The sequence below is a fragment of the Chlorocebus sabaeus genome, chromosome 7 (assembly GCF_047675955.1).
Source record: "Chlorocebus sabaeus isolate Y175 chromosome 7, mChlSab1.0.hap1, whole genome shotgun sequence".
Lineage (NCBI taxonomy): Eukaryota > Metazoa > Chordata > Mammalia > Primates > Cercopithecidae > Chlorocebus > Chlorocebus sabaeus.
In genome coordinates, this window is record NC_132910.1 from 80,221,096 (window position 1) to 80,240,313 (window position 19,218).

General features: G+C 36.0%; 1 long non-coding RNA gene across 1 annotated transcript in view; it reads left to right on the top strand.

Moving 5' to 3' along the window:
* The first annotated feature begins 11,665 nt into the window (after positions 1 to 11,665).
* LOC140712101 (uncharacterized) overlaps positions 11,666 to 19,218 on the top strand; it is an 89,224-nt gene continuing 81,671 nt past the window's right edge. The window contains exon 1 of the long non-coding RNA XR_012093551.1: positions 11,666 to 11,752. This is a non-coding gene — a long non-coding RNA (uncharacterized lncRNA). The remainder of the gene's footprint in view (positions 11,753 to 19,218) is intronic.

Genomic DNA, 19,218 nt, shown 5'->3' on the forward strand with positions numbered 1-19,218 from the left:
GAGGCCTCACTTTCATCCCAGCTGATCCTGCAGCTAAATGCAGCTGAGTGGATAATCCCAGGCAAATCCAGCAGCAAATCTTCCCAGCCAGCCCACAGAATCCCAAGAAATTTAAAAAAAAATTGCTATTTTAAACCTTAGAGCAATAGTTCACTGAAACAAATGAATCATATTGAATTTGTTAATTCTTTTATTTGCCCATCCATCCACCCCACATTTGTTGAATGTCTTCAATATGCGAGATGCTGATGGCACAGAGAGGATCCAGATAGACATATTACCTCTTTTCATTTCTGCTTGTGTTGCACTTTTGAAGGTAATTAGAGCTCTGCAGATAGTAAGTGAGAAAGAATGCATCTGAAAATTTCTGTGAAGAGCTGAGACTAGGACTTCAATGGTGAGAAGATCGAAAAATTGCTGTTTCTAAGTGGCTGTTTTCTATATTCCCCAGGGACTAAAGTTTCTCTTTGGGGAAGACTAGTTATTTGTTCAGGAGATAAAACCAAAAGAAAAAAAAATCACACATACATAAGCCAAAACCACAAAAATAGCTTGTTTAGTTCTACGAAGTAAATAATCTATCAATCATTTTGGAAAAATACTGTGAAATAACTTGAATGTAGATATTCTAAATTAAAAAGATAAGTATTCTATTTAAGTCTATATAGAGTTATATACATTGGGTTTATATTTGATGTGTTACATTTCTGAAGATCCTTTTGGTTTTGGTGGGAAGCAGAATGAGGATAGAGAGAATTGTTTCTTTATATATAGATTCAAAGCACTCCACAAACAGCTATCATTGTTTGGCCCTGGTACGACATGTACATTCTCTTCTTCAAGCAATTGCTTGTAGGAGATTAAGCAGAAAGTCTGAAAACTGCAGGACGATCACATAGACGTTGTCTCCCCTGGGGCTGGAGAGAGTCCTTTTAAAAGGGAATGGATTGGGCTGGCTCCACATGACCAAGTGGGAATAGATCACTAGGGTTTTATAAAAGATATTGGACATAGCGCCAAACATCTAGAGTTGGAGGAACCAACTGTGCATTTAAGGAATTTCCCAGTTGATAACGACGGACCAAGTCTTCCTCCCGGATAGAGTTATTGGTATATCATGGTAGAGAAAGTAGACTTTTATACTCCAAAAAAGGACTTGCTCTCAGAAAGAAAATAGGAATTTACAAAGTAAGCATGAGGGTGGAATAAAGGGAGATTCCTTTCCTGTTGATTAGACTTAAACTCTGGGTAGACAGACACACTTGTAGACACTCTGGTTGTGGGACTGGGCCGGTGCCTGCCATAGGAGGAGGTGGTCAGCATAGAGGTACTCTATAGTAGCACAGGAGAAGGAGTCAGATTTACCTTTCTGCTTCCCCTAGCTTTTAGACAATCTTTTAAAAGGCAATGACCTTGTTTTAGTTCAACCATGGAGAATGAAGAGAGAGATCTATGCTCATGATCTTTGCCATTCCTTACCTCGAAAAACCTGGGTTAGTCATTTGTCTTCCATAAACTCCAGTTTTTTCATTTTTCAAAATGGGAATAATACATGACCCAGGATTATTATATGGACCACATGGAATAATTTATTCCAATGATCCTCTGAAACTCCAAAGAACCATGAAAATATAAAGAATTATACTAATCCTCATATTAGGTTTTAATCCTTATAAATCTTTGTGATTCTGACCCAGCCTCTTTGAAATCTTAATCAGTTGAGCTTTACACTTATGCTGAACATAAGCCCCAGGAACCAATACTCAGAATCCAGTGTTCTATGACAAAACTAGTTTTAATACAACATAAATTTTAAATAGCTCATAAAACTGAGGGGGAGAAAAGAAAAATTTTGGCAGAATTCTATGCTTCTCTACAATTAAAGTTTTTTGCGGGGATAATGAGATTTCTTAAATAAAGTAATGGAGCCAGTGTAGTTTAAGAAATACTTCTTGACTGTGGTTTTATCATTAACAGCAGAGGAATCCAAAGAGATCCTTTTTCCTTACTGAAAGAATGGCCAAACTTTCAGATTAATTGAGTGGAGAGATGAATTAATTGTTTTCAGTATACATATGCTGGCACTTTTACAAGGCCTATAGAAGTCTGAGTTCTGTCGTATTTTGAACAGTAAGTAAGTATTTATGATAAGTCATTTGAGAACATAATTTATTGGGGAACCACTCAAGTGAATATGTCTTTCTCTCCATTGTGGAACCATCTTCAAAAATATTTGTGTTTGCATAGTTGGAGGAAAATTAAAAATACTCTTCAGAAAATAACATAAATGTACCTTTATGCATAATTAAAGTTGGTATAGTATATTCAGTATTTGTTTCCTTGTGTTATTTTTTAATATTTATGGACAATAATAAATGTATTTTAACAGTTATTACTTTAAAAACAATAATATACCATAACACTTAAATAAGAGAAAAATTTAAATAAAAAGCTTCAAGAATACAATGATAGATGAATTATCAAGTAAAGTAGAATTAAGAGATGCTCTCAGGAGCATAGGATAAGTTGGTTACTACAATTGGATATTACATTTGGCCCCGAGTCCCCCAGGACCAAAAAATAATAATAATAATAATAATTGAAAAGCAAAAACAAAAAACAGGATAAAGGAATGGAGGAGTTAATATAAACAAAGAGTAAAGAGCTCAGAAAATCTAGAGGAATGGCTAGAAAATTCATTTCTCAGGAAGTCTCTCAAGTCAGCTTTTGGCAATTATTATCTTAAATGTATTTGTGACTTCTCTGAGGAGAACATGAAGAGTCGAATTCTGGGTTTCTGACTAATGCAACACCCAAAATATAGAAAGCAAATTTACAATCAGTGTGAGAATTTACATTCTTCTCTCGAGGTAAGTCTTCTCATTTTCTCATAGAATGGGGTTCATACAGTAACTGAGGTTGACCATGTATGAAGAGAAAAATTTATGAATCTCATCAAACACCTATAGTATATCCGATTTTATGTCATAAAGCATAGAATAAATAATAACAGTAATTTTTATTACTAGACCCATGTTACCCACTGGTTTTCTAACTATAAAAGTACTTCAATAAAATTTTTAAGTAGCTGCAGCTGAATGATTTCATTGATATAGAATATATCCAAAATAGCTAAATGATTTTACCTGTTGGTTGGGATTATTTTGAATTTTCCTTTTAGGTGATTACACAATTTTAGTTTTAAGTTTAAGCTCCAGTAAATATTTGTTGAATAAATAAATACATTAAAGTAGGAATAAAGTGGCAGGATTAGCTGCTTCTTTTATAATATGCTTTATACTACACAGGTATATAAAGGAAAAATGATTAGTTTCCTATTCTATCTCTAAACACATCTCCCTGAAATAACCAATATTAATATTTGGCAGGTTTTTTTTCCAAATTTTTCTAATATATGTATTTACATGAATGATACGTGAATTATATGTACATACATATATGAATCTGTACATATTTATAGAGGTTTTTTCTTTATGTCATAATATCATATTATACATATTTCTCTACAACTTGTACCTTTTTTACTTAAACTATGTTATCTTAGAGTTTCAGGCTAGTACAAATCTCCAGCTCCTCAGTGATAACTGCAGAATTGTCCGTCCTGTGGATGTACTTTAATATATTTAACCATTACTTTATTGGTGGCCATTCCGACTGTCTCCAGTTGCTTTGGTATTACAAACAACGCTGCAGTAAACACTCTTCTACACATATCATTTTAGGCTTGTGATTTCGTTTTCATAGGTTAAATTTCTAGAAGTAGAATTGCTGAGTCTAAGGTTATGCCCTTTTAACATTTTAACAGAAACTACCAGATACTTTCCGAAAGAAGGGAATTTAAGCTCCCATCATAATTGCATGAGGTTGCCTGGGTGCCACATCCTTATGAGCACTGATGCAACCTGTCTTATATGTTTGTAACAATAATGAGTTAAAAATGTTATCTTGTTGCTGCGCTTTGCATTTTTCTTATTATTGTGAGGTTGAGCATTTGTGTCTTAGATAATTCCATTTCTTCTCTAAATTGACTTTATGTTTTCTTTAATCACTTTTCTATGACAGAATTTGTCATTTTGCTGATGAATCAGTAGAAGCACTTTGTGTGCTATTGATGCAGAAATCCTCAGTAAAATACTGGCAAACGGAATCCAGCAGCACATCAAAAAGTTTATTTACGATGATCAAATCTACTTCATCCCTGGGATGCAAGGGTGGTTCAACATATGCAAATCAATAAATGTAATCCAGCATATAAACAGAACCAAAGACAAAAACCACATGATTATCTCAATAGATGCAGAAAAGGCCTTTGACAAAATTCAGCAGCCCTTCATGCTAAAAACTCTCAATAAATTAGGTATTAATGGGACGTATCTCAAAATAATAAGAGCTATTTATGACAAATCCACAGCCAATATCATACTGAATGGGCAAAAACTGGAAGCATTCCCTTTGAAAACTGGCACAAGATAGGGATGCCCTTTCTTACCACTCCTATTCAACATAGTGTTGGAAGTTTTGGCCAGAGCAATCAGGCAAGAGAAAGAAATAAAGGGTATTCAATTAGAAAAAAAGAAAGTCAAATTGTCCCTGTTTGCAGATGACATGATTGTATATTTAGAAAACCCCATCATCGCAGCCCAAAATCTCCTTAAGCTGATAAGCAACTTCAGCAAAGTCTCAGGATACAAAATCAATGTGCAAAAATTACAAGCATTCCTATACACCAATAACAGACAAACAGATCACCAAATCATGAATGAACTACCATCCACAATTGCTTCAAAGAGAATAAAACACCTAAGAATCCAACTTATAAGGGATGTGAAGGACCTCTTCAAGGAGAACTACAAACCACTGCTTAACAAAATAAAAGAGTACACAAACAAATGGAAGAACATTCCATGCTCATGGATAGGAAGAATCAATATCGTGAATATGGTCATACTGCCCAAGGTAATTTATAGATTCAATGCCATCCCCATTAAGCTCCAATGAGTTTCTTCACAGAATTGGAAAAAACTGCTTTAAAGTTCATATGGAACCAAAAAAGACACCACATTGCCAAGACAATCCTAAGTCAAAAGAACAAAGCTGGAGGCATCACGCTACCTGACTTCAAACTATACTACAGGGCTGCAGTAACTAAAACAGCATGGTACTGGTACCAAAACAGAGATATAGACCAATAGAACAGAAGACAGCCCTCAGAAATAATACCACATGTCTACAACCACCTGATCTTTGCCAAACCTGACAAAAACAAGAAGTAGGGAAAGGATTCCCTATTTAATAAATGGTGCTGGGAAAACTGGCTAGCCATATGTAGAAAGCTGAAACTGGATCCCTTCCTTATACCTTATACCAACATTAATTCAAGATGGATTAAAGACTTAAATATTAGACATAAAACTGTAAAAACCCTAGAAGAAAACCAGGGCAATACCACTCAGGACATAGACATGGGCAAGGACTTCATGTCTAAAACACCAAAAGCAATGGCAACAAAAGCCAAAATTGGCAAATGGGATCTAATTAAACTAAAGAGCTTCTGCACAAAGAAACTACCATCAGAGTGAACAGGCAACCTACAGAATGGGAGAAAATTTTCGCAATCTACTCATCTGACAAAGGGTTAATATCCAGAACCTACAAAGAACGCAAACAAATTTACAAGAAAAAATCAAACAACCCCATCAAAAAGTGGGCAAAGGACATGAAGAGACTCTTCTCAAAAGAAGACATTTATGCAACCAACAGACACATGAAAAAATGCTCATCATCACTGGCCATCAGAGAAATGCAAATCAAAACCACAATGAGATACCATCTCACACCAGTTAGAATGGCAATCATTAAAAAGTCAGGAAACAACAGGTGCTGGAGAGGATGTGGAGAAATAGGAACACTTTTACACTGTTGGTGGGACTGTAAACTAGTTCAACCATTGTGGAAGACAGTGTGGCGATTCCTCAAGGATCTAGAACTAGAAATAGCATTTGACCCAGATATCCCATTACTGGGTATATACCCAAAGGATTATAAATCTTGCTGCTATAAAGACACATGCACACATATGTTTATTGCGGCACTATTCACAATAGCAAAGACTTGGAACCAACCCAAATGCTCATCAATGAGAGACTGGATTAACAAAATGTGGCACATATACACCATGGAATACTATGCAGCCATAAAAAAGGAAGAGTTCATGTCCTTTGTAGGGACATGGATGAAGCTGGAAACCATCATTCTCAGCAAACTATTGCAAGGACAGAAAACCAAACACCACGTTTTCTCACTCATAGGTGGGAGTTGAACAATGAGAACAGCTGGACACAGGAAGGGGAACATCACACAGCAGGGCCTGTCATGGGATGGGGGGAGGGGGAAGGGATAGCATTAGGAGATATACCTAATGTAAATGACCAGTTAATGGGTGCAGCACACCAACATGGCACATGTATACATATGTAATAAACCTGCACATTGTGCACATGTACCCTAGAACTTAAAGTATATATATATATATAATAACCATTTGTCAGTTATGTGTTTTGTACATACTTTATTCCATAATATAGTTTGTTTCTTGGCTTTTTTTGTGTGTGTTTTATGCCAAAGAGAATTATTTTTATTTTAGTACTAGAAAACAATTATAGTTATATTTTTTATGGTTTCTTTCATTGCTTAAGTTGTGTCCCACCTTGAGGTTTTATAGATAATCAATCTATTTAAAACTATATATATACACACACACACATATATTTAAATACATATATATACACATATATATATTTAAAATTTTTTTATATATATATAAAATATAGTTTTCTGAAAAAAAAAAGTTCCTGAGAAGTCCCTCAGGGATGAGTTATTCTAATCCCAAAATGCAATTTCCACAGAAATTTTTGGTGCTACAACATTTAACAAAGAGAGCATTCTCAATTTTATGTAGTAGAATTGCTAAGGCAAAATAGCAACAACAAAGACAAAGAAATAAAACAATGCAGAAGATGTACAAGATCACCACTACGGTCAAACTAGTAAACCCTGAGCACTTGGAGAGAAGAATGAAAGGATCACAGGCCAATCATATCACTGTGAAATTGGCAGCATTATGGTCCTTATCTCCAGGCACTTGGCTGCTACTGAGGACAGAGTTCAAGTGAGTCTGGATAGTTTTGTAGAGATACCTCATCAACTTAAACAGATTGTTAGCCTATTCTTGCAGCGTAAAGACCTCTATAAACCTTTTCAACTTTTGTTGTGTATCCCCAACCAGCACCCAGTATAATGCTTCTACACTGTAGGTAAAAACAAGTTTACAAATGTTGTAAATTGAGTCATCAGGAGAGTAAGTGAAAAGAGTTAATTTCTGTAAAATTGGCAGAATTGTTTTGCTTTCATAGTTTCTCTTGCAGCAGCCATCTTGTAGGAACCATATTGTAGGAGACAACATTGCAGCATGCACACTGACCTTTGTCACTGCCAGCTCTCCTCCAGACTTCACATTGAGATCTGTTGTAATCCATGTTGCGAAAGGCTGCTGTACTTTATATAACAGGCTTAATTTAGTATATATTCGTGATGGCATCTGAGTTCCATTTGGTATATTATCCTCACCAGGATTTTCTGGTTTCTAAGGAGACGTTTTGTATAGGAACAACTCCAGGACTTGGGTAACCCAGTATGAAGTGCCCATCTAAGTATGAGCACATTTGGGAGGTTATAGGGTTCAAAGTCGGTGTTGATTATAATTTTAATGGCCTTTAGATATAACATTCAAGTAGGCAGGCTTCTGATTGGAGGTCAGAATGAAATATATAAAGATCCTCTTGACGAAAAACTAAGAGTGGGAAAAGATACAAATAGAGAGACTATTTTAATTCAATGTGATAAGTCACTGAAAAGTAGGCACGTAAAAAGGTTATCCAACTAATTATTTTGTGAATCAAGACAGGATCAGGAGAATCAGCTACAGGTTTTGATCAGAGATGAGTGAAGTTCCAAAAGCCAAAGGGAACAGTTGGGAAATACGTTTCTGGACAGTTTAAAGAGAAAACTTTCCAAAAGACTGTGGCTACTTAGACCTTCAAAGCTTACTTTCTGTTTGTTGGAGGTATTGTTGTCATAGGAGATGACAAGTTCATGCATGTTGTTGCCTCTGAAAACCTCCCAATGGGACAAGATGTGGAGACTCAAGACAGTGATAGTGATGATCCTGTCCTTGCGCAGGCCTCAGTTCATGTATGTGCTTGTATATTAGTTTTTTAACAAAAATTTAAAAAGTAAAAAAAAATAAATAAATAAAAGAAAAAACTTTAGAATAAATATATAAACAAAATATTTTGTAGCACAAAAAAAGATTACATAGACTGCTTGCTCCTACCTCTTTTACTGCTTTGTCTGTGCAAACTTCCCTTATTAGACCCCAGCTGACCACTCCTACCTGCTTAGCAGAAAAGATGTACCTGCTCCAGTGGCTGTGGGAAAGGAGGGTGGTGAGGAGAGTAGGTCTAGTAGAAATTGATTGCAATCTGTCAGCCTCACTGTTGATCTGGCCAGTGATGCTATTCATGGTGTCACCTGGTAGAGTCTCATTGTTGCCTGAATCACGGGTAACCCCATGAACACATGGTGTCCCATTCTAATAAAGCACTTTGCTTTCCCAACTAGCCTGAGCTTCCTCACATTTGGGCTGGTTCCCTTAGGTCTGTTCTATGGAGGAATAGATTGATGTCAGGTTTCTACAGCTTCAACCAGCCCATCTTGAGAAATAATATTTTCACTCTGTCTTGAACTTTGCAATTCCTACAGTTTAAATATGTATAGTAGTTTAGTTCAGTATATGATTATATTTGCAGCAACATTTGCACTTGGGAGCCTAAAAAGTCTAGAGAGATGTCACATCCAACTGAGTAAAAATAAAAATTAACATTTGCGTAGCACTTTTACATGTATAAGCATTTTCTATGTACATTATCTTATTTGATACTCCTAATAAGTCATGACATTTTTGATTTTTTAAAAAGCAGACTGATTCTACAGTATACAGAAGGAAGAAATAGCCATAAAGGAGTTTTATTAAAGAAAAATTATTTTCCAGGTTGAATTTCACTTTCCTGTTGATTTTTGAGAAGGGTGTAGAGGGGAGTTTTGGTATCTTGTGGAATTATTTGTGTTGTGAATCTGTTCATGCTTTTATTGGGCATACAGCTTTGGGGCATGCCAGTGTATATTTTATAGAAAGTAATTTCAGTTTAGTTATGCACGTGTGTTAATAAACAGGTTCTATTGTGCAACCTATGTACTAAAAGGTATACTTTTCTCATGCCTCAGCATTAGCGTATCCGTTTTCTTTCTGTAATAAATGGAACAGCTGCTATGTTATGATTGTGAGGCTCTTTCCTCTCTTGTACCTTGTGCTTAATGGGATGGGGAGGCTAATTATCAGACTGAAAAAGGACTGGTCCCTTCCTTCACTCATTCAACACGGTTCCACTTACAGAAGCCAGTGCAGCTGGCAGAGCTGTGGGAGGAACTGGTCCTTGGGCAGATGTCAGTCAAAAGTCTAATTACATGCTAGACTAATCTAGAGTAAAGTGAATTGCCTTATCAATACCTTTGGTCTACTCTAACGACAATGCACAGAAAGGTAGGACCTTAAGAATGTCTCATTTTTTTTCTACTCTGGGTGCTGTAGACTCCTTACTTTATAAAGTTAATTTGTCTTCAGTGTTTAGGGCAAACCATGTTTGTATGTTTTTCAAATTTATAAGCCACTAACAATTATTGTTTGAAAAAGTTCTGAAGTCTTCTGGAAGAGTCCATCTTGTCTCTTTTTCAGGTCGTCTTTAATTGGTATATTATGATTATATACCATATGTGATGTAATGATGTCCTACCTAATTCTATCTGGTTTGTCTTCTGAGTCAAGGGCTCTATTCTACAAAAGGATCTTTAATTGACTGGCTCATTTTCTCTGTTGATTTTGGTTTTTTGGTGTGTGTATTGTTTCTTTTTTTGATCCCTTACTATTTTCACTTAAATTGTGTCAATTATTAGATGTTTTACAGTATTTTTAAAAGGCAGAATTAGGAAAAGTATTGGCATTAATTTGTACCACTCTCATTTGAAGGCTTGATGACTAAAGAATATTTATTTTCATATCGATGGTGGCTTAATTTCCATAGAGAAGCCTACTCGTAAACTATATTTTTTCTCCCACTAAGGTGTAGCACTTAGCTTTAATTTGATGGCAATTGTCCTAAGGATTAGAAAGTACTACTTTAGAAGATGTGCCATCCTCAATACATAACTTTTCATGATATTTACTGTATTTACTGAATATGTTTACTATATGCAGTTCAGTTCAATAAACATTTAATGTTTGTCTGTTGTGTTGTGCATTTTGCTAGGAGCTAAGGTTATAAATAAGTATACTGATGTAAAGACATTGCAGTCCAATCGGGGAAAAGATGATATAAATTCTTATTTTGAGTGTGGACTATACTATCTAGACTTAACATGTTAAGAATTCTTTGAAAATATATTTAAAAAGCTATTCTTTTCTATTGAGTATTTAGAATATACCTTTTACTAGAGTATATAAGGATTGGTTTGTGGCCTTTTATTAAATGTTGAAATTCCTAGTCACCTATCCATTAATTTATCTGAAGTGTAGATACATATTATTCATATATTGAATGTTATCTGTAGAATACAGAGTTGCACAGTTATTACATCGTATATTTTTTGATCAAACATAAATAATCAAAGCCAAAGTGGTCATTCTTTCTTCACTGTTATTCAGTCATGTGTTTAGCGTTCACTATACTCTGACATTGTGAACAGTCTCCACATTATTATGCATAGCACTGAACCTCAGCGCACTTGCTGCATGTTCATGGCTGAGAAATACCTTGAGTTTTCCCTGAGGGCTATAAGAACAGTTTTCCTTTTCTTTACACAAGAGTCAAAGGGGACCTGTTCCAGCAGTAACCACTATACAGACATATTGAGTAAATTTTAGAAAGTCTCAGAGCTCCCGCCGACCTAGGATGTTTTCTGGAGAAAACCAATTCCTGCCTGTCTTTATGTTTTTAATTATCCTGTTTTATGGTCTCTAGCAGATGGAATTTCATTGTGTACTGTCTCCTTTAGACAACTTGTTCACTAAAAAAAGGATTTGAATTTATAGTAATTCAATATACTCTATACAGACCAATTCACCATTAATTCTTTGGATTGTTATAGCAATAATGACGTTCATGACAAACTATTTTTCTACTCTCTTTAACAGTGTATGAAGTAGAAGTGCAATTTTCATAGGCTTTCTTCTGAATTTGCCATTTTGCTTATGAAACTCTCATTTTAGTGTGACTCATTTCTCAATAAATAACCAATAGACATTCTATATGTGCTCTAATAACCATTGATACTTGCAAATATTTTGATTTTACAAAATATATTCTCTAATACCGGGTTTCCTAATACAGAAAGTCACCTACAAGACTTTTTCTAGGGCTACGATAACCCTCCAGGTTTGGCTATTCTTGTCATCACAGTTTCCTGGAGATGGCAGCAAAGTACGCAGAAGCAAGGGCACTAACCATAACACATAAACAAGTGGTGAGATGAATGGCGCTGTGCAGTTCTGGGGATGACTGATGAAACGCATCGGACTCTTCTGCTCTCAAATGACAGGGCGGGTACATAGAGAGCTGATGTATATATTAATTTTATTTTTAATTATGTTGGGTAGGTTTCAGCAAACCCTGAATAAACTGCTTTTATTTTATTCCTTACCTGTGGTCAAGTCCAAGGCTTTCTTGTCTTTCTATTTATCCATTGCTCTTGTTTCTTTTCCAGTAAAAGTATTGAGAGATCTCCAGAACAAAAATCTTTTGAAGCCTTTATTTTATGGACTAATCTACAACATTTGTTATCCTTACTTCATTTTCATACAGCTATTTCTAATCTTGTAGCACACTGCATTTCAATCCCTCTGGGTTGTCAGATTTTCTGAATCTATAATGGGATGATTAACTGGCAAGGCATTGCACAGGCTAATAACAGATTGCAAAGGACATCATATTAGACATTGTAAAAGCCCTCTTTATTCCAAAGTATACATCCAATAATGTCCCAGCAGACATGAGTAATGAGCATTGTATCCAGAATAACAGGAACCCTATCGCTTTGGAATGCGTGCAGAAATGTTATTAAAATGAAAAAGAGAGAACTTCTTTCTGTGGAATTGCTACTGTTCGTTTCAATGCTAAACTTGTTTGTCAAAATACTGTTGCCTGGAATCAGTGAAAGCTTATATATGACTGAAATATTTCACAAGTTCGTTGAGTACTATAAGAAATCTTGTTTGGGAAGAAGCTAAATGAAAGATTTTTTAAATTTAAAGATCCAGTGTTTTTCAGCTAAAATGTACAACTATCTTTTAAGGCTATTATTGAAGTAAACTTTACTTTTAAGATGAGAGAAAAAGAACATTCTTGATGATGAGTAAAGATTTCTAACACTGGTCTTGAACATAAAGTTAAAGAAAAAGGAGGATATTTGCTTTCACAGACAATAGATAAATACACTGCATTGATCAAATTGTTGGCTTTTGGTCAGATTGTTTGGTTAGTAAAATATATTTTGTTGCAAATGAGAACTTGCTGTTTAACTGGAAATATACCAAAAGCATTATTCCGTATTTATGTGCTATGTAAAGTTCTGAAGCACTCATTTGCATTCAAACATGTGATGGGTTAAATACAAATCATTTTCATCTCTCTACTTGGGGGAGAGAGCTTGGGATAAGGTAAAGCAGCCCCAAAAGGAAGGCCTGGAGGCTTGGCTTCAAATCTGTGTGTCATGTTTTCTGTGCAATCGTCTAACCTAAAGACATTTTGCTATTGGGTAAGGGCTTGCCTACATGCCATCTGAGCTTTCTGAATCTTTTTGTTTCTTGATCAAGATACAATCAAGTAAGCTGACAGACTTGAATAGACCTTGAATAGTCCTAATGGAAAGCATATTGAAGGATGTACATAGTCACAGTATAAAGGATAGGCTATTTAAAAATCATTAACTAGTACTAGTATCTTCTTTCCCCATTCTTATCCTGTGGAAAAAAGTCTCAAAGAATTTTGAAGGGCCCCAATTTCCCTTCTCCCACACTAGAAATTTTTTTTGCTTCAGAATCTTTGACAGGGAGGCAGGTAGAAGAAAGTTTATAATTCGGAGGCAAAAGTGGACAAGTTTTGGGGTAACAGGGGTGGAAAATGTTGAAAGTCCCTGAGATGAAGAACACGGCTGTGGATTTGTAACTGTACTTGTGTTCCAGGCCCTGCTACAGATTCTTGCAATAATAATGGTGAGGGTGAGAGTGATTCTTTATTACACAGGTGCCAAGTCTGCATTTTGGGTGTTTTATGAGTATTAACACATTTAATGCTCACAACAGTCCTTCATGGTAGATTCCGGTATTGCTGTATCATAATAATTTTACAGAGAAGAGGCCACAGGCAAGTTAAATAACTTACTAACGTAAAAAAATGAGTGACCTCAATATGGTGGTCTGGGCCTGTGTCCTTAATAACTGGAAACATTGTGGCCTAAAGACCACACGTGTCTCTCTGTGGACAAGTTTGAGGCCTCTTTTGACCTGCCCTGTCATTTGAGAGGCCTCAAGTTTGATGGCCAGAGAAGCAGTTCTTGATGGCAGCACGAAGGAGAAGAAACAACTGCAATGTTTAGAATCATCATGGACTAAGGGACTTGGTCCCTTCCTAGTTTTCTGGAATAATGTAAACCTGTGATTGTAGCATTCAATGACTGAGATTGGATTACTGGCCGGCCAGCCAGCCAGGGAGGAGCCTGCAGCTGAATATGTCCAAACCGTATATCCAACTGTCTTCTTGACATCTTTAGTTGGCTGCCTAATAGGCATTTCAAGCTAAACATGTCCCAGATTGGACTTGACTTTTCCCTCAAATCAGTTCCTGTTATAGTCTTTTCCACTTCAGTTATGGCAACTTCATTTTCCCCCTTGTGTAGCCCAGAACCTCAATTCCTCTCTTTCCCTCACACTCCATATCTGAATTTTCAGCAAATCCTCCTGACTCTCCTCTATCAGAATTTGACCATTCCTCCTAGTTCCCAAGGACACCAACCTGATCCAAGTCACATCATTTCTGAATTATTCCGGTACCCTTTGGACTGGTCCCCTGCTTCTGCACTTAACTTCCTTTTGTCTATTCTCAGTGTAGCAGCCAGACTGCTCTGTTAAGCACAGGTAGACTATGTCACCCTTCTGTTCAGAATACTTTAGTGCCTTCCTATTTCACTCAGAGGAAAAGCCAATGTCTTAACTGTGATCTACAAACCCTATGGCAACTGGCTCCTCATTTTCCCTGATTTTATTACTACTACTCTCATCCACTTTTTGTTTCAGTTCCCGCTACACCCGTCCTTTTATTTCTGCTTGCAATCCCAGGGCTTTGGAACTTGCTGTCCTTTCAGTATGGAATGCTCCTCTTCCAGTTATTTGAATGGCTAATCTTACTTCCTTCCCATCTTAACTAAAAGTCACCTTTGCAGTTGAGACCTTCCCTGGCCACCCTGTCCCGAATTTAATCTCACACCTCCAATAATTTTCATCCCCTTTCCTGCTTTGTGTTTCTTCTTGGAGCACAACCCTATCATATATATATCATATCATATGATATATTTTATTTACTTATGTGTGTTGTCTATATTTCTCACCAGAATGTTAGCTCTCCATGAGAGTAAGGATTTTCTTTTTAATCATGCTTTGTCTTTAGCACAGTGTCTGGCACATAGTAGGTACTCAATAACTGCTTTCTGAATAAATTTAGAGAAATAAAAGAATGTGATATAAGTTGCATCTTAGGGATGTGTACAAAATTCATACTCATTGCCAGACTGTTTAGATTATAATGGTTCTCAGTTAAATTTTTTATGTAACTTTACCAGCAGGCTGAGAAATGAATGAATAAGCAGTATAGTTTGACAATTAAATTTCCAAGGTGTTTAAAATATGTGATGTAAAAATAAAGATGATTTATTACTTGATCTTGTCAGATTGGCTTAAAACAGAGAAGAGACAAAGGGCACTCTCTGTATATTATTATTTTTCCCTTCCCTTTAATTAATTAATTAAAATTTATCTGGACTACTATCCAGTTAGTTGATGACTCTTTTGATTCCTCATGATTTGTCAGTTACTTTGTGATCCAGGATGATGTATTTAACTCCACATGGTTATTGGGTAGATTGGACCAATGGCTAAGGGGCTGCAGGTTGGTGTGGATCTGTCAAGAAACATTATGCTCCTGCTCAGTAACTCCTTTCCTATTGTGGAACTCTGTCTCCTTATTTCATACCGGACCCATATACAAATGCCTTTTAGGGTATAAAAGGATACACTAAGAACAAAAATATATAAGATAACAGTGGATGCCCCCAAGGAGTCTGTATTTCTGGCTTAACTTTGCTTAGTTTATTATTAACTCTGCATTAAATGAAAAAAAGGGAAAGTTTAAGATAGACTCAATCCTCTCCTGGAGAGAAAGGGGAGATTGTAAACAATGAAAAGTACTCTAGAAAGAACTTACAAGGGATGTGAAGGACCTCTTCAAGGAGAACTACAAACCACTGCTCAACGAAATAAAACAACTTACAAATAAATGGAAGAACATTCCATGCTCATGCATAGGAAGAATCAATATTGTGAAAATGGCCATACTGCCCAAGGTAATTTATAGATTTAATGCCATCCCCATCAAGCTACCAATGACTTTCTTCACAGAATTGGAAAAAACTACTTTAAAGCTCATATGGAAACAAAAAAGAGCCCACATTGCCAAGACAATCCTAAGCCAAAAGAACAAAGCTGGAGGCATCATGCTACCTGACTTCAAACTATACTACAAGGCTACAGTAACAAAAACAGCATGGTACTGGTACCAAAACAGAGATATAGACCAATGGAACAGAACAGAGCCCTCAGAAATAATACCACACATCTACAACTATCTGATCTTTGACAAACCTGACAAAAACAAGAAGTGGGTAAAGGAGTCCCTGTTTAACAAATGGTGCTGGGAAAACTGGCTAGCCATAAGTAGAAAGTTGAAACTGGATCCCTTCCTCACACTTTATACAAAAATTAATTCAAGATGGATTAAAGACTTAAATATTAGACCTAAAACCATAAAAACCCTAGAAGAAAACCTAGGCAATACCATTCAGGCCATAGGCATGGGCAAAGATTTCATGTCTAAAACACCAAAAGCAATGGCAACAAAAGCCAAAATTGACAAATGGGATCTAATTAAACTAAAGAGCCTCTGCACAGCCAAAGAAACTACCATCAGAGTGAACAGGCAACCTTCAGAATGGGAGAAAATTTTCGCAATCTCCTCATCTGACAAAGGGCTAATATCCAGAACCTACAAAGAACTGAAACAAATTTACAAGAAAAAAACAACCCCACCAACAAGTGGGCAAAGGATATGAACAGACATTTCTCAAAAGAAGACATTTATGCAGCCAACAGACACATGAAAAAATGCTCATCATCACTGACCATCAGAGAAATACAAATCAAAACCACAATGAGATACCATCCCACACCAGTTAGAATGCCAATCTTTAAAACATCAGGAAACAACAGGTGCTGGAGAGGATGTGGAGAAATAGGAACACTTTTACACTGTTGGTGGGACTGTAAACTAGTTCAACCAATATGGAAGACAGTGTGGCAATTCCTCTAGGATCTAGAACTAGAAATACCATTTGACCCAGCCATCCCATTACTGGGTATATACCCAAAGGATTATAAATCATGCTGCTGTAAAGACACAGGCACACATATGTTTATTGTAGCACTACTCACAATAGCAAAGACTTGGAACCAACCCAAATGTCCAACAATGATAGACTGGATTAAGAAAATGTGGCATATATACACCATGGAATACTATGCAGCCATCAAAAAGGATGAGTTCGTGTCCTTTGTAGGGACATGGATGAAGCTAGAAACCATCATTCTCAGCAAACTATTGCAAGGACAGAAAACCAAATACCGCATGTTCTCACTCATAGGTGGGAATTGAACAATGAGAACACTTGGACACAGAAAGGGGAACATCACACACTGGGGACTGTTGTGGGGTGGAGAGAGAGGAGAGGGATAGCATTAGGAGATATACCTAATGTAAATGACAAGTTAATGGGTACAGCACACCAACATGGCACATGTATACATATGTAACAAACCTGCATGTTGTGCACATGTACCCTAGAACTTTAAGTGTAATTTAAAAACATAATAAATAAATATTGTGTAGGAAAAGAAAACAAATGCAGAAACAGGAAACCAAATACTGCATGTTCTCACTTATAAGTGGGAGCTAAACGGTAAGAACATAGGAACACACAGAAGGAAACAACAGAAACTGGGGTACACTTGAGCAGCGAGGGTGGGAGTAGGAAGAAGAGCAGCAAAGATAACTATTGGGTACTAGGCTTAATACCTGGGTGATGAAATAATATATATAACAAATCCCTGTGTCACATTTACATATGTAACAAAGCTTCACATGTACCCCCAAATCTAAACTAAAACTTAAAAAAAAAAAAAAAGAATGCCTCTAGAAGGAACATGGCCCTACTGACTGACCTACTTTAGACTTCTGACCCCTGGAACTGTAAGCTACTAAACTTCTAATGTTTTAAGTCAGCAAATTTATGGTTATTTGTTAAAAACAACAATAGGAAATTAATACAGGCCCTGAAAGTATATCTTAAGATTTGTTGTGATTGAGTCAAGATAATTTCCTCAACTTTATTTATCTTTTCCTTCTATGTGATTTTCACAGTAAGAACGTAAATACTATACCTCTTCTACTTAGTGATGCCTGTGATGCCAATAATTATCTGAATTTACAAAGTGCTTTTTGCATATATCAGATATATGTTTTGAGTGACTTTATAATCTTTGTTGAATGATTATCTAACTTCTGTCCAGCAGGCTGATAAATAAATAAATAAATAGTATAGCCAGCCAATTAAGTTTCCAAGATATTTAAAATATATGAAGTAAAAGAGATAGAGAGGGAAGGCAGGGGAAGAGAGAGAGAGAGAGAGAGAGAGAGAGAACGTACTTCCAGAAGTCTTGCAATTTTCAGCAAGTTTAAAACACCAGTTTTTTAAGCCTCATTCTTGTGATAAAGAGTGTAACAAAATCAGGAAAAATGGTACTGTTTGAATCTGTTTTTGAGTTAGAGACTAGAAGAAGAATGGACAAACAGTATGAAACCTTTGTACTATTTTTACAAGTCATTCTCATTAAAGCCTGAAGACTGTAAAGCTATTGGGCTCCTTCTAGGATAATGTCCCCCCTACTGTTATATTTCTTCCAATGAAACCTATCTGTGAGCTTTTGTAGGATGTTCATGACATGCATTTAAATTGCCTGTTGTGTCCCAGAAACCTCTTCTTCCTGCAAACAAGTGGTGACCTCTCTGCACTATGTTCATTCAAGGGACAGACACTGTACATCATCCCAGGCAGGCAGCCAAATGATGGCCACATCCTGTTCAATGCAAAAATACACATTTTCATTAAACCAAGATAATTAGAAAAAGTAGCATAGAGGAATATGAGTAATTCCATCAGTAATTACAGCAATTATGCCCTTAATTGCCATGCCACCTCCAGTGTCACATTATATATATGTACAGGCATTTTACAGAGAAAACACTCATATGTTTTATATTAAAGATGTACCTGGTTGTATCAGGGATCTCTAGTGGTTAAAAGATAATTGCGGTAGTATTTGTTCATCCTTGCAATGATCAGAGCAAAATACACTGTATTTTCCTAATCACTGTTGTTATTGAGTGCATTTTCAAGACATGAATTTCTATGTATTTTAGAAATACAAATAAAAACTAGTATACTAAAAACCATCATTTCATACTGTTTTTTTCCCCAACTTGGTAAAAAATAGTCTGCCAAATTTCCCAATAAAGATAAAAAATGCCTGCCCCAGATGTTTCTTCAATTCTGTTCCTATAGCATATGCTTATAGTTAGCCTATTAAAAATTTAAATATTTACCTCTGGATATGATTTTCCAGCTTCTCATTTCTCTGTTAGTATA